General features: G+C 44.9%; 1 non-coding gene across 1 annotated transcript; it reads left to right on the forward strand.

The window, feature by feature from the left end:
• The first annotated feature begins 7029 nt into the window (after window positions 1–7029).
• Window positions 7030–7220, forward strand: LOC128100244 (U2 spliceosomal RNA). Its single transcript, XR_008214754.1, has one exon. It is a non-coding gene; the product is annotated as a U2 spliceosomal RNA (small nuclear RNA).
• Window positions 7221–13975: the final 6755 nt, after the last annotated feature.

Raw genomic sequence — 13975 nt, forward strand, 5'->3', positions numbered from 1 at the left:
ATATTTGAGTGCCTCTGCAGACCAGGCTCTGTCCTAGGCAGAAGACACGACACAATGGGAAATAGACCAGTCACTAGGGCCAGCTGCTGGGGGATGGCACAATGACAAATGCCTGGGTCCTGATGCTAGGGCCCCTCAGTGGGGGATCCTGCTCTCGTATGACCAATAGTGACTTTACTTTCTACACAGTATGGGCTCTTAAGAAGATGGAGTTCCTTCCTATTCACAAAGCACAAGTCCCATGTCTGCTCCATACAAAGGTTGTGTAAATACTTCCTGTTAAATAAAATAAACAGAACTTATCCTATGGTGGTTGAATGAATGCAGTGGTATATGAAATTTTATTTATACTTATACTGGAGATTTTCCTGTTTGGAAAGAAAATAAAATTTTCCCTTCTAGTTATTTTTTTTTTCCAAAATAAATAAGAACTCCTTGAACTCATAGCTCCTCCAGGTCTAAAGACAAAAGACTAATAAGGGTTTTTCAAGGCCATGTCTACCTAGTTGTCTTTTAAAAACACACAAAAATAGGGCTGGATATATAACTTAGTAGTCCAGGTTTAATATCTAGTACCCCAAAAGTAAGGAAAGAAATCACCATGGTTCCACAGTTCTTGTGACAGCCACAGGAAGCAGGTACCATTACCATTCTCCTTATAAGGACATGAAGGCTCACAAAAGTCCAAGGTCATAGAGCTTTGTGCCTTTGATCCAGGGTGCCTCTGGAGGAGAGGTAGCAAGCCTCCACCAGACCACAACTGTAACAGGTTCCAAGACTCTAGCACAGCATAGACGCCACGTTGGAGGTGCCATTTTGAACTTAAAACCCAGCACATAGGTCCTCAACACCTGCTGAAATGGGAATAAAGACCTAATCCATCAAAGACCTAGTCCACAGTTCCGGGAGCCAGGAAAGTCCTTAAATGTGCTAACCTTGCTTTTTGGCTTCTGTAGTTCCACTTCTTGCTAACTGAAGTATGCCAACCAGGGTGTGGATTTTGTGCATAAAAGACAAAGGGCTGGAAGGCTCTGGCCTGAATGATTTGGGAAAGTTCTCCGTGCGGCTGCCTGCTGGCAATGAAGACTTTTTTTTTAAGCTATAAGATTGTTCATGAGGTGGTCTCTGGTAGGGTTTACTTTACAACAGAACAAGGGCAAAAACCTCATATCAAGGCAAACGTGAAGATGCTAAATTGTTCCAGAATTAGACATGGGAAAGCCACGATGGTGAAGTCTTAACCCAATCATGGTGGAGTTCAGAGACCACCCATATGTGTGCAAAAGAGCAAGCCTGAGTTGCTGTGTGCTAGGCAGCAACAGTACACTCTCATCCTTCATGGGATGGGACAACACCTCTCCTGAGTGTGTCAGCCACCGCCTGACTTATCGGACCATGTTTAAGGCTCCCTTTATCCACCCAGGCTTTGACAGATCTCACCTGTCACTGTCACAGACATCCAAACACCCTAGTGCCTTATTTTCTCACTGTCACAGGACCCAGCCGTTTCCAATGGTGACTGTATACGCCCCTCACTCAGCTTCTGCAGATGAAAAGCCAGCAGTGGTAGCCATTCTACACCATAATATACGCACATGAGCACATTCAGTATGCTTCCGCCTCATGCCAAACCCTTCAGAATATGCATAGTGTGTCCATTAAATACCGCAATCTTCTCTTTGGTAAGAGCCTTTTCCCCGGAGTCTGGCAAGTGCTCTCCACATAATGGCTCATTCTTAATGGTCCCCTGGAGACTGGAAATGATACTAGGGCCTTAAATCTAATAGCATAAGAATCCACCCTTGTTTTAATCATTTATCTATATGATCAGAGAGAGGCCCTGAAAAGTGGGCTATCCTTCTTGGTTGAATTGTTTATCTAAAATGCTCTATTATTAATAAAAACGTGGGAGTCCAATATCGGGGTAAAAACCTGATAGATCAAGAAAGCAATGGAAGAACAACCAGCTGACCCTCTCTCCACGCTTCCCAGATCGAACAGAGCACGTGAATGCCAAGTCTTTCCCTTCTCCTTCCTGTCCTCTTCCCTATCCTTATTCCTGGCTTCTCTATGGTTAATTCCAGTCAGCTAGCTTCTGACTCCGCCCCCTCATTCAAGGCCAACTTTATTAACAGTCTCCGAGTGTTCGGTGCGATTGACTATCCCGAACTGTGGTCTCCTCACATGCCTCAGGGCAATCCTGATTTAGCAGACTTAGATCTAACTCAAGTTCTGTGTGCAGTCATGGCTGACTGCCCAACTGAAGGCTGATGGCTCGAATCCCTGAAATGGGCCACAAGACTGTCCAAGCCTCTAAGCTGTTCCTAGTGGCGGTGCAATGTTACAGACCAAGACCAGAATAAAGAACAAAGGCGGAAAATTGTAGAATTATGAAAGGGAGGATCAAGGGTTTTTCCCTTTAAACATTAATTATTTTAAATGTGTAATATTAAAGATGCAATCATGGGTCCTGCTTAACACTCTTGAGGGGGCAAACTTCCACTGCCTTCTCTGTTCTGTTGCTTCCAGTAGTTAACTAAGGCCAGAGCAAAGTTCTCTTGAGCATTCTGCGTGGCTAATCATACTATACTGATTCCCTTTGTGAGCTGTTTTGAATGCACTGTTGATCTGATGGCAGTGACATTGGAAGGGCTGGCTGTCCAACATGCATAAAAGCCAACACAAAAGCATTTCGTGTTGATTTTGTTTTTATTTGACAAAAAGAAAACTCTGTATTACAGACCTATCTGTAGACCATGAGACAAGAAGCATGCTCATATCTGTCTCTTGGATCAGGGTATTCCAGACTCGCTGGGACGCAGATACTTTGATAGTGGGAGGTGCCCCCCATCTCTCCATTTTTTTCTGCTCCATCCTGCAAGTACTAACTGTACACTCATTCTAACCCAGATCCGTGAGTCCCTGTTCTCATTGCTCACATTCTGTTGGTTCTGCCAGGCGGTGAAGGTCTTTCTAGGTCATGTCCTAAGGTTCTGCACCTGTGTCCTGATATCAGCTCCATCCTTTTAGGAGCTGGAGAGTCGCCATCATGTGGCCTGTTATCATCGGCGGCTGTTGTTTACCTACCAGATTGTTTCTGACCCTTGAGGTGCCAGGTGTCGTGACACAGCTGAGTGAAAATGCCTTTGGGAAATTCGAAAGTTCTCCATTTATCTTAAAAATTAGTTTAAAACTGCAAAACTAGGCTGTGGAAAAAGAAAATAAAAGCACCAAGAATCCGAGGGAATTTGCTATCTCCTCATAAGCCTTTTCTGTCTCCACGCCACAGGGAGCGACTGAAACATCAAAACCTGCTTATACAATCTACAGATTCAATGCAATCCCCATCAAAATCCCAACATAATTCTTCACAGACTTGGAAAGAACAATACTCAACTTCATATGGAAAAACAAAAGACCCAGGATAGCTAAAAGAATCCTGTATAATAAAGCAACCTCTGGAGGCATCACCATCCCTGACCTCAAGCTCTACTATAGAGCTATAGTAATAAAAACAGCTTGGTACTGGTATAAAAACCGACATACGGACCAATGGAATCGAATTGAAGACCCTGACATTAATCCATGCACATATGAACACCTGATTTTTGACAAAGAAGCCAAAACTATACAATAGAAAAAAGAAACTATCTTCAACAAATGGTGCTGGCATAACTGGATGTCAATATGTAAAAGATTACAAATAGAGCCATATCTGTCACCGTGCACAAAACTCAAGTCCAAGTGGATCAAAGACCTCAACATAAATCCAGTTACACTAAACTTAATAGAAGAGAAAGTAGGAAGTACTCTTGAATGCATTGGCACAGGAGATCATTTCCTAAATATAACACCAATAGCACAGTCACTGAGCACAACAATTAATAAATGGGACCTCTTGAAACTGAGAAGCTTTTATAGATCAAAAGACATGGTCAATAAGACAAAAAGACAGCCTACAGAATGGGAAAAGACTTTCACCAACCCCACATCTGACAGAGGACTGATCTCCAAAGTATATAAAGAACTCAAGAAATGAGTCATCAAAATACTGAACAATCCAATTAAAAAATGGGCTAAAGAGCTAAATAGAGAATTCTCAAAAGAAGAATCACAAATGGCTGAAAGACATTTAAAGAAATGCTCAACATCCTTAATCATCAGAGAAATGCAAATCAAAACGACTCTGAGATACCACTTTATACCTGTCAGAATGGCTATGATCAAAAACACTAATGACAGTCTATGTTGGAGAGGATGTGGAGCAAAGCGAACACTCCTCCACTGTTGGTGGGAATGCAAACTTGTACAGCCACTGTGGAAATCAGTATGGCAGTTTCTTAGAAAATTGGGAATCAATCTACCTCAAGACCCAGCCATACCACTCTTGGACATATACCCAAGGAATGCTCAATCATACCACAAAGATACATGCTCAATTATGTTCATAGCAGCACTATTTGTAATAGCCAGAACCTGGAAACAACCTAGACGCCTGTCAACTGAAGAATGGATTAAGAAAATGTGGTACATATACACAATGGAGTACTACTCAGCAGAGAAAAACAATGACAGCATGAAATTTGCAGGCAAATGGATGGAACTAGAAAATATCATCCTGAGTGAGGTAACCCAAACCCAGAAGGACAAACATGGTGTGTACTCACTCATAAGTGGATTCTAGATATAAAGCAAAGAACAATCAGACTGCAACCCACAGAACCAGGGAGGCTACATAGCAAGGGATGACTATGGCTTATAATAAGTTTTGGTTTTACTCAATCACTGGGCAAACCTCAAGGAAAAATTTCACTATTAGGATAAGAATTTGTACTGTATCAAGCTGATAAAAAAAATTAATTAATTGTAACTGTAGAGTTTCTCTCCAGCTTCCACCAAGTCCCACCAGTCCCGGAGCCCACTTATAAAATAAACACACAGACTCTTATATTATTTACAAACTGTATGGCCATGGCAGGCTTCTTGCTAACTGTTCTTGTATCTTAAATTAATCCATTTCTATAAATCTATACCTTGCCATGTGGCTCGTGGCTTACGAGCATCTTCACATACTGCTTGTCATGGTGGCGACTGGCAGTGTCTCCCTTCCCCTTCCTATTCTCTCAATTCTCCTCTCTGTTAGTCCCACCTATACTTCCTGCCTGGCTACTGGCCAATTAGTGTTTTATTTATTGACCAATCAGAGCAATTTGACCTACGGACCATCCCACAGCAATTAATTAATTAGTTAGTTAATTAATTAATTATTTTAAAAAAGAAGCTTGGGCCACCATTTTTTGTTTGTTTGTGTTTTTCAGACAGAGTTTCTCTGTGTAGCCTTGGCTATCCTGGAACTCAGAGACCCACCTGCCTCCAATCACTGAGATTAAAGAAGTGTGCCACCATGCCCAAGCTTGGTTGCCCCAACTGCGCAAGACGTGCTTGATCATAGTAGGTGAGAGGCAAGAAGTATGTCAGGATGTATGGTTGCCCCTGATTGGACGAAGGTGGGAAGTACGAAGCCTTGGGGGTTTTGCCTTTATAAGCCTCTAACTAATGTAATTCACGGCCATACTCTGGGAGTCCCGGGTATGGACCTAGCCAGTGTCCATGGTCTTGGCCAGTATTTAATAAAGCTTGCTTCAAATTTGGCTCAGAAAAATAAATAAATTAATAAATCCAGAGCTGGGCATGGTGGCACACTTCTTTAATCTCAGTGATTGGAGGCAGGTGGGTCTCTGAGTTCCAGGATAGCCAAGGCTACACAGAGAAACTCTGTCTGAAAAACACAAACAAACAAAAAATGGTGGCCCAAGCTCGTAATTCCAGCACTCAGGATGCTGAGGCAGGAAGATTTCAAGTTCAAAGCCAGTATGGACTATAACAGGGCACTAGACCCTAGTACACTCCCAGACCTTAGCACAACTGACTCCATGATGGCAGTACCATTCAGGCTGTAAAACTCAGCATATAGACAATACAACCTGTCAAAACTAAAACAAAGGCCTAATCCATCAAAGTCCATAGTTCTGGCAGTCTCTAAATGTACCAACCTTGCTTTTTGGCTTCTGTAGTTCTGCTTCTGGCTAACTGTTCTTGTTAGCTGAAGTATGTCAACCCAGGATATGGTTTTTGTGCTTAAAAGTTCACCCTGAGAAAGGTTCAGTGGTACACTGGGATCCCAAACAGGCAGTGTAGCTGCTGGCCGGCTTAACACAGACTTTCTATTGGCTTAAACCCTTGTCTGAGCAGTCTTATCTGGTGACTACCCCATAACATGGACTATATATTGAGTTCCAGAGCACCTTGCCTCAGAAAAAGGGGAAAGAAATAAGGAAGGAAGGAAGGAAGGAAGGAAGGAAGGAAGGAAGGAAGGAAGGAAGGAAGGAAGGAAGAATCCAAGCCACACCACGGGAAATGTGCTTCTCAACTTTTAGATGCCATACCTACAATCCTAGGACCTGGGAGACCGAGGCAGAAGAATCACAAATTTGAAGCCAGGCAGGGCTATGTTGTGAAATCTTGTTTATAAACTAATTAGCTACTTAATTAACTAAGTATACTAAAGTCTGGGCTTTTCTTGTGTGTCTTGTACGTCATCATGTTGTCTTCGACAAAGAACGGACCGCCGGCCTCCAAGAGCTCCCTCCCTTAAACTGCTTTGCAGCTCATCTTGTCATCCTTTGCCCCAGTCTTCACTTGCAACATAAGAGGAAGTCTGCCTCTCACACAGGGATCCTTGGACAGCTCCGGGGTGGAGTCGGCTCGCGGTGGCCACGCCCCTCCGCGGCAGGGCGGAGCATGCAAATCTCTGGGAGACCACGCTTCTCTTGGGGAGAAATGCGAGGGTCTCTCGCGCATTCGAAGTTTCTTGTGAAACCTGAGGGGCATGGAAAATCTATAGCAGAGTCCAGTGGTGATCACGGGAGAGGTGGGGCCACAGAACGGAGACAGAGCCGCGCTCGAAGCTCACCATGAGTTTAAGAGGGACGATGAGAGGACGGCCTCGGTATGGGCGCTGTGTTCAGCATCGCTTCTCGGCCTTTTGGCTAAGATCAAGTGTAGTATCTGTTCTTATCAGTTTGATATCTGATACGTCCTCTATCCGAGGACAACATATTAAATAGATTTTTGGAACTAGGAGTTGGAACAGGAGCTTGCTCCGTCCACTCCACGCATCGACCTGGTATTGCAGTATCTCCAGGAACGGTGCACCCCCTCGGGGGTTTTCTAGCTCTGTCTTAAAAGAAATGTTTGATAAACCCTCTCCCTATTTGTTTTGATAAACCCTCTCCCTATTTGTTTTGATAAACCCTCTCCCTATTTGTTTCTGTTTAGGTTTTGTGGTTTTTCTACTGCTTTTGTTCTTTTCATGAACATGGTAAGCTGTTACCAAGCGTCCTGGTGTCTTGGTTGTTGTGAAACTATGTACGGTAGGCTGGCTTTGAACTCGAAGATGTGCTTGTTTCTGCCTCCCAAGTGCTAAAAATAAAAGCATGTTACCATGTCCCGCTTTCCCCCTCCTTCGGTTTCCTTGTGTTATTCCTATTGGTACTGCAACTCAGATGAGATCTTGGCTGTCTTTGTCTCCTGAACCATATTTTATTGAAATATAGAATTATGTATATATGTATATGCATGTATATTATATTGTGTATATACATGTATATTATATTATAAGCAGGTATATATATGTGTGTGTGTATATATATATATATATATATATATATATATATATATATATATACCTGCTTATAATAGTGTCCTGAAGCCAGGAACTCATAAATATTGGTCCCGAGCAAGGAAGGAGTGCACCCACTGTCTGGAAAAGAGCCCTAATATGTCACCGATGAGAAATCGAAGTGAGGTAATTCAGCATCGCCCTACAGCTGGCCTCATCCAGTTCCAGCATTTTCCCCAGGGGATTAAATTCTGCCACCTGATGTGTTACCAAAGTGGAGTTTCTCCTACCATCTCTGCTTTGCTGGGGTGCAGGGAGGGGCCAATAAAGTGTTAAAGGGGTGACATTGGGAATCAGGGATGCAACAGGCTGAAGAAGCCAGCTCCTGAGCTCGGTAGACTCCCGTGTTCACCGTCTTCAGCCTTCTGTCTCTATGCATTAAGTATGTCGATTTCCTTTTCCATCTGTCACGGAGGCTTTAGTTGAGCACAGACAGGTCCTCACTCTGCATTTGTTGCTGTGATGCAGACAAACCAGACTGGTATCTTCTCTCCAGCATCTAAATCTGTGATGGTAGAAACTTAAGGAGAGCTGCAGGGAGCACACCGGTTTTTTGTTTGTTTGTTTGTTTGTTTGTGGTTTTTCGAGACAGGGTTTCTCTGTGTAGCTTTGCGCCTTTCCTGGAGCTCGCTCTGTAGACCAGGCTGGCCTCGAACTCACAGATATCCATCTGGCTCTGCCTCCTGAGTGCTGGAATTAAAGACGTGCGCCACCACCGCCCGGCCACCACCACCCGGCTAGCACACCGTTCTTAATAATCAGCATTTTTATATAGCTCTTTATCGCTTAGACGCTCATATTTAGTGGCATTATCTTAATTGGCAGACCGCCTTGTCCGGTGGCAAAGATAGCGTTGGTGTCAAGCAGAGCGGCGTTTCGACACCAGCGCCACCACGTGGGGACTCTGGGACCTCAAGCACCAGCTACTTCGTTTTTGGTTTTTTTTTTTCGTTCCATTCTTTGGTGCTAAGTGCTGGTAAGTGACCCAGCCAAGGGGGTCCCTTTGGTAGGGAGCCCAGCTAGTGGGATCACTGTGAGAGTGAAGTCTAGTCAGTGGGGGAAACACTGTAGGAGTGAAGCCTGGTCACTGGGGGGGAGGGAGACTATGAGAATGAGGCCCAGTCAACCGGGACCCTAGGAGCGTAGGAGCTCCCACATCCCCTTCTTAGTTACTTAGATGATGTGAAGCACACTCATCTCTCACCTAAAGATGGTGCTGATCTCACTGTTCTGAGTGTCTTAAGCTGATGCCCATTTTCCATTTGTATCCATTGCTTTTATTTTTCTTTTCCCAGAATTTAAAAATTACTTCCATGACAAAATCTACTTTCTGAAACAATTAGAGTGTGTGTGTGTGTGTGTGTGTGTGTGTGTGTGTGTGTGTGTGTGTGTTTCTTTGTTGTAAGTAGAACTTGTGTTATGTTTTAAGCCAGCGTAGCGTTGATTTGTGTGGATTTCTCTGGCCTGTGATCTTGACTCACTTTTTCATTGCATTATTATGGAGTTCATGTTGAAAGCATACTCATAATAGCGCAACAGATACTCTAAAGCCATCCCCTCCCCACACCACGTGTTAAAACACACTCTGGGGGTTGGGGATTTAGCTCAGTGGTAGAGAGCTTGCCTAGCAAGCGCAAGACCCTGGGTTTGATCCTAAGCTCAATCAAACAACAACAACAAAACAAAAACAACACTCTGTGGAATGGCTCTGCCTCTGCCCCCAGATCAAATCTGTTCAGGTCCTCACACTTCCTGGCCAGTCTTACCTGGGTGTGTTATTGAATTAGTGACAATACGCTGGCCTGGCTGCAGCCCCAAACAGCTGGAACTGCCCTGGAACCAACAGCTTCTGCTGGGTCAGGAATTACTTCCTGTTGCATTGTGGGAACTGTAGAGAGTTCCAAAGGGTCATGGCAGCTGGGCCAGTCAGAGGCACCAAGGAGCCAGTTTACCAAAGAGTACGTGAAAACTCCTGTATTGTAGTGACTGGTCCAGCCGTAGGAGTGGGGGCTGCCTCCGCATCAGCTTTCCTCCTGGGCAATTCATTCTCCAGGGCCAAGCCACTAACTAAAACTGAATGCCATGTACTAGTCAAAACACGAAAAGATGAACACGTTTCTGCTTGAACTTGGGAAGGAAGCAAAGAGCGGCTCCATTTCCTCACTTGTCCTTCCTGCATCTCTCCCAGTCATGGAGACTTGGCAGGTCCACGGGAGACAGAGTGAGGACAGGGGGAGGCAGCTTACTGGAGCCAGGGAGGGCGGAGTGCCACAGCCCCAGGCACCATCTGACTTAGCACCTCGGGTGATGGGAACAAAGGATGCTGTCGGCACCAGGTGGGCAGCTAGGGCCTTCCTGGGGAGTTCCTACAGCGGAGTGTGTCAGCTCTAAACAGGGTGTCTCCATCAACTCCCTCCCCTCAGGGCTCAGGGAACCCTGCAGAAGAGGAGGCAGAAAAGGGGGTAAGAGCCAGAGGGGATGGAGGAAGGAAGGCTGTGTAGATCACCAGGACCAATGCACACGTGAACTCACAGACACTCAGGCAGCATTCCCAGGGTTGGCACGGGTCTGCACCAGGTAAAGTCCTAGAGACGAAAGGAGAAGTGGACACATGCCCACATCCTTAACTCAGAAGCTATCTCTACCTGATAACACTTGAAAATGAAAAGTTAGTTTCCTCCAAGGGCGTCTCACTGGGGAGACAAACTACTCTTAAGGGCAGGCTGCGCGCGCAGCAGCAGATGACCAATGGAAAACTAACACAATGACGTCTTTGGAGGTTCTTGTCTCATAATGTCATGTTGGAGCTTTTTTTTTTAATCTTATTTTTCATCTTTTTTTTCTCTCTTTTTACACTACAGGTGCTTTGTGTGTGTGTGTATTATGGCTTCTAGTTTAGTTTTTTGTGGGATTTCTGAGTGTAAGAATGAGTCACTGCATCTATATCTGTTTCTTGTGTATTTTCTTGGACTCTTTTTCTTGTTTGTTTCTTTTGTCCCATTCTGACGTAAGTTTTTGTTTGGTCTTATTCTATTCATTATTATCCCACAGAAATCTGTTTGTTTTCTACTGAGAGACAGAGAGGGGGTGAATCTGGATGGGAGGGGAAATTGTAAATCAGGATACATTATATGAGAAAAAATCTATTTTCAATAAAAGGGAAACTTAACATTAAAATACTCATTGTGAAATCAAAATATAAGATAAAATAATTGAAAAACTCTCCTCTCAGGGATCAGGAAGTTATACAGAAGAGGAGGTAGAAAGGTCCCAAGAGTGAGAGGGGATGGAAGACTCCAGAGAACATGTGAACTCACGGAGACTGTGGAGCATGTACGGTCCTGCATGGGTTCAAGCCAGCCGGGGTCCCAGCAGTGAGAGGGAAAAGTGGCCGGGAGCTCCCATCCCTCGCCAAGACGCTGTCTCTAGCTGGCATTCACTTGCAAAGGAAAAATCCATTTTCTCCCGTGGAGTCTCATGGGGTATATTAACCGCACTTAAGGGTGGGTAGGCTCCATGGCCAACAGGAGATGGTCAACACTAAAGGAACTCAGTGGAGATTTTGGAGACTTTTTGTCTCAGAGTGCTTTGTTTGGACTTTTTTTTTTTTGGTCTTACTGATCTTTTGCTTGTATATTATGACTTCCAATTTTACGTTTTTATGGTTTTTGGTGTGTGTGTGTGTGTGTGTGTGTGTGTGTGTGTGTGTGTGTGTGTTCCTTGTGCTTTCTGTTATTTTTCTTTCTCAAATTCTGGTTTGTTTGCTTTTTCTTACTGTTTGTTTTCTAAGACTGAGAAGGAAAGTGTGGAGTAGGGAGAAGGTGGGCAAGATCGGGGAGGAGTTAGGGGAAGGGAAATATGGAAAGACGTTTAGTGGTGAGGATGTGGAGAGATGAGAATCTATGTATTTCTAGTGACCGGTGGGATTACAAACCTATGAAAGTGCTTTGGAAAACACTTATTATGTATGTAACTCTTTCAATTGTTAAATACAAAGTTACCAAATACGATTTTGAAAATTAACTCCAAAGAAATAAATTGGTGTGTGTCTAACTGGGAGGCTGAAGATGGCCTGTGGCATTAAAGAGGACATTGCCACCTGCTGGACACAGAATATAGTGCAGCAGGTGGCTCAGCCTGGGCCTTCTCCAAAGGGGAGAATCCAGGACATCAAGAGCTGCCTTGCTCCCATCTTAGCCGGCAATTCCTCCTAACACCCACCTCCCCCTTCCCTGGTCAGCTCTCAGACTTGGTTTTCTGTCCCCACTGGATTCTAGTTTCTCACTTTCAGATCCTTTCCCTAAACCTAGAGAGGAAATTGAAGGCTACACAGCTGGGCTTTCTTGTGTAATGATAGAGGAATAAAACCCCCAAGGAGGTGGGGTGTGTTGCTCAGGTTAAAATAAGCTGCCCAAGAAGGCTGGGGGCTAGGAGTTGGAGTGCTGCCTCGGGGTACAGATTTCTGAAGGAGGAGTGTGACCCAGGGCACAGAGGTGTGGCCCAGGCCACAGAGGTGTGGCCTCTCTGTGTAACTTGGGGACAGTGTACCCTTGAGCCTTACATCTCCTCACCAGCCGACAACCCGTGAGAGCTACTGGGAAAATTATGTCAGAAGAACCCAAGAGCATTTAAAATACTACTTGGCACACGGTGCACTGGCAAGGATTGTTCCCCAGGGTGGGTGGTGGTGACAGTGGAGGTGACGTGTGACGTTTTATCGCTGTTTAATCCATGGCAAGGCCATCAGGATGGCAGCGACATTGATTAGGTATTGACTGGGCAGCTCTAGGGAGGGGAGCGGAACCGGGATGTTGCTTCCCTCAGAGTCCGTCAGGCTTGTCCCCAGCCTATGGTCAGTCATCCTTTTGACTCACTTTCCCAGTCCTCTTCCAGGATGTTGAGGGATGCAGGTCCCAGGTGCTTGCTGACTGGTGTCTTCCAGTGCACACTGCGACATCAAATGTGTCACCACCGCTGCCCTCCAGGCTTACACTCCCCTCACTTGCTACTTGATTCCCAGAATTCCGTACCTTTGGCATTCCCATGACTCTCTTCAGTTACCTCTCTGTGACCGTGGACACCACCCGGTGTCCTTCTCTCAGTCCCTGTCCCCAACTCCAGCTCCACAGTCCGCCCATTCTCCCCAACGCTTTTGGCCTTCTCACTTCTCTAGGAAGGTGTCACCTCCTTTCCCAGGAAACACCCCAGCTATATTCCTGATGACCCCCTCCCCGCCTCCCTGCATCTCATTCCAGACTTCCTTGCAACCCGCGGCCAGTCTCTTTCTCCCTCCACTTTCCAGACTCATCCACTCCATGAAATTTGGATCTTTCTGTAAAAGCTAATGTGATTTTTTTTAAAAAATCTAAGATGCATGGAAAAATAAGTTTGCAGTAGTGTTTTTATACCACAGGGAATCTCTAACAAAAAAAGACAAGAGTGAGGTGGTCAGTAAATACCGATCTGCCCATTCACTGGTACATCATGTACCCACCACGGATAATGACAACATGTATTAGGAGGAAACTGCTTGGGAAATTATGAGCACCAACAATACCGTCCAGTGTTTTATAGACTATGTGCTGGAGCTGCAGGCAGCCCAGACAAAAGCCATGGCCTCTCTAGTCAGGTATATCTTTAGGTCAAACGCATCGATTAGCAGTTTAATCTGTCCTAAAAGACAACTACAAAGTTTGAATGAGGTTGTTGATGCATATGTGCTAAAACATATGTGAAAAACTTGGCATTTTAGTCTCTTGTTAAGTGTGCAGCTCAGTGATACCGCAGACACCCATGCAATGGTCTGTTACTGATGGCCATTTCCAACTGGCTTTCATCTTTCCCGACAGTGATCCTCCTGTCCTCTCCTCCTGCTTGCCTGGGGCAACCTCTGTTCTACTTTCTCATTCTGTGAATTTGACGGCTCTTACATACTGAGTGTAAGTGGAATCACTACACAAAAGTTGTCCCTGTGCCTGGCTTGTTTCATTTAGAATAACGTTTCCCAGGTTCACCAGTGTTGTGCTGGGGTTTTAGAGTTTCCTTCTCTGATGGTTGATATTGTTAATTTGGCAGGACCCAGAATTAGCAAGGATACAAGCCTTTGGGCACGTTGGTGAGGATTTTGTAAACTAGGTGCATTGAGGTGGAAGACTCCCCTAAGTGTAGGTGGTCCATCTCATGGGCTAGAGTCCTGGACTGATTAGAAAGAGGAAGTCGGTATCCATGTTCTAT

This window comes from Peromyscus californicus, unplaced genomic scaffold (assembly GCF_007827085.1).
Source record: "Peromyscus californicus insignis strain IS unplaced genomic scaffold, ASM782708v3 Scaffold_6__1_contigs__length_162567912, whole genome shotgun sequence".
Lineage (NCBI taxonomy): Eukaryota > Metazoa > Chordata > Mammalia > Rodentia > Cricetidae > Peromyscus > Peromyscus californicus.